The sequence below is a fragment of the Rattus norvegicus genome, chromosome 13 (genome assembly GCF_021556685.1).
Source record: "Rattus norvegicus strain SHRSP/BbbUtx chromosome 13, alternate assembly SHRSP_T2T, whole genome shotgun sequence".
NCBI lineage: Eukaryota > Metazoa > Chordata > Mammalia > Rodentia > Muridae > Rattus > Rattus norvegicus.
The window spans coordinates 29,245,096-29,247,630 of NC_141546.1; the positions used below are offsets into that span (position 1 = coordinate 29,245,096).

Sequence of the window (2,535 nt, forward strand, 5' to 3'; positions counted from 1 at the left end):
ACTGTCTGTCCATTCAGGCAGAAAGATGCTTGCTCACATCTCAGGACAGAAAAAAGAAAAATGAGGGGGGGATTCATTAGGCTGCATCTTCAACCTCCAACTCCCTCAAAATACCACCCCTAAAGGGGCAGTTATAATGTCTCTGCCAGTTGCAAAGACTGTCAAGAGTCAAAAAAGGCAATACAAAAGTGAATTTATACCATAGTAAAACTACTTCTCCCCTCCCAAAGGAAATGGGTCTCATCCTCCCCTCCCCAGTCCTTCTCCTCGGCACTGATTCTGTGGGACACTTATTCCTCCATCTGTGCCCAGGCCTCTTCTGCCTTCTCATAGTGCTGGTTGGCTAGCCAGCCTTTCATGGCTTCCATTACTGCCTCTTCAGCTGCCGGAGTCTACAAGTCTCCTGATCTTTGGGGGTTCTTGTCCAGTCCAAATCCACCGGCGAGCTACTTCTCTGCCTCCCTGGCCAGCACTGCATACTGGGCCTGGTCCTGTATTCTGTCATACTCTCCGCCTTCATCGAAGTCTGTCATCTCCAGGGCCGTGTTGTACCAGTGTAAGGCTTCTAACCAGTCTTGACACCTGTCTGGGCTGAGGTTCAGGCTGGTGTCAAAAGCTCGGGCCACTAAAATCATGGACTGCCTGTCACCAGCTTCTACTGCCTTCAGTAAGTAATCAAAGCCTTTTGTCTTGTTCTCTTCTGTCTCCTCCAGAGAGAGATCAGCCAGGATGTGGGGGGCAGCTGAGAGTTACATGAGGCCTAGGCCCACGATGCCCTCCAGTTCTCCCAGGTCGGCTGCATGCTCCAGATGGAAGATGGCAGATTCTCAATCTCATTCCTCAACCTTCTCGCCAAAGCTCCCGCCCTCATGGTACCATACTATGGCCAGATGGACCTTCCCAAAAAAAGCCTTCCGGATTTTCCTTCTAAAGTGCTGAGCATTTAACCTTTGCACTTCTAGGGCCACAGCCGAGGGCCTCGGCAGGTGCAGGCTGGAGGGATTGAGCAGGTTCCATGTCTCCACACAGACCTGTCCAGAGCTGCCCAGGCTGTCCTCATCAGATTCAGGCCTTCGGTTGCCATTGGAGTGGCCATGTTCTCGGGGCTCAGGATCATCCAGGTCACTTCACTTCTCGCTTGGATACCCACTGTCCCCACTATTCTCAGAATCCCGGTGATTGTCCATGTGGTCATGGTCTCTAGGGCCCAAACACTGGCCAATGGAATGGTCCAACTTCTGGCCAACTTCTGTGTGGTGTGGCAGAAGACCAGAAGGAAGGCAGAGAGTCAAAGGTCACATCACTCATGTTCTCATCCCCAGAGTTCTCTGACAGGCGAAGGAGCCAGGGGGCGGGGAGGGCTGCCAGAGAGTGTCCTTATGCGGGGACTCCCACATTTCTCCTCTGTCCCCATCAAGATGGTCTTGGCTGATTGCAAAAGCTTGGTGCTCTGGTTCACAGCATCCTGCTCTCGTGGGGAAAGGTCAAAGGGCGCAGGGCCCATGCTCTGGCAAAGACAGTTGCAGGCATGAGAGTAGAAGAAGAGAGCCATTCACTGGACACCAAGGTTACCATCTCCAAAGTCAGTGCCTTTCTCAGTGTGGATCTGTGGGTCAGTATAAAGGTCACCCACACCCTGGATTTCCACTACAATCAGCTGGTGACCAGAACATTCAAATGTGAAATGGCTGAAGGCCTGTGGTGTTATTCTGATGTTGTCACCACGGACAAAGCCTGAGTTGGAATTATACTTGATGTACTTGCACTCAATGTAGTGCTCCAGGTGGAAGAGGAGCTGTCCTTGTCTGTCCTTTAGCTCCATGATGCACATCTGCATGATATCCACCTGCTTGGGGGGCTTGTGCCCCTAGAGCTTCGCTTCCATCTGGAGCTGCACATCCTCAAAGTACACTCTCCTGTCCACTGGCTCGCGGTAGCGTTTTGCCACATAGTTGGAGGCCCCCTTCCATTGCTGGGCATGCAAGAAATTGGAGAGTTTCTTCGTCCTGAAGCACTCCCTCATTGCTCCAAGGCCGAAGGGCTGAGATGCCATCTTGATCAGAACCTCGTCTTTCAGCAATTCCCCGGTGACAGCATTGTACCTGTGCCGAGTAGCATGCTCTGTGGTGATGTCCTCCAGATGGAATTCAGAGGGGTCGGGCATGTGCTTGGCCTTCTGATCGCATGCTTCCAGGACTCCTTCAAGTGGAAGTAGCTAACTGGTGACCCTGTGGAGCCACACTCCGTTTTCAGTAGGTTTTTGTAGTAGCTCTGGCCTTTGGAGTTGACATTCTGGTTGGACTTGTGGTCTTCAGTGATGAGGCAGATGAAGTAGCCCTCATCATCGTCACTGTCTGTGTCAGAGTCCCCAAGGTAGCCAGCTCCGGAGGACCCGCCACCCTCAACACCTTCCAGGCAGAAGATAGATGAGGTCCTCCCCTTCCATATGTTGCAGGGGCACCCGGTGTTGTCCCAGGGCTTCGCTTAGCAGCTAGAGTTAATGCGCAGGTGCAGCCGAAGTTACTGCGCACGCGC

At 52.7% G+C, this 2,535-nt stretch overlaps 1 pseudogene; it reads right to left on the reverse strand.

Moving 5' to 3' along the window:
• Positions 1 to 290: 290 nt before the first annotated feature.
• On the reverse strand, positions 291 to 2,169 carry Eef2k-ps1 (eukaryotic elongation factor-2 kinase, pseudogene 1; annotated as a pseudogene).
• Positions 2,170 to 2,535: the final 366 nt, after the last annotated feature.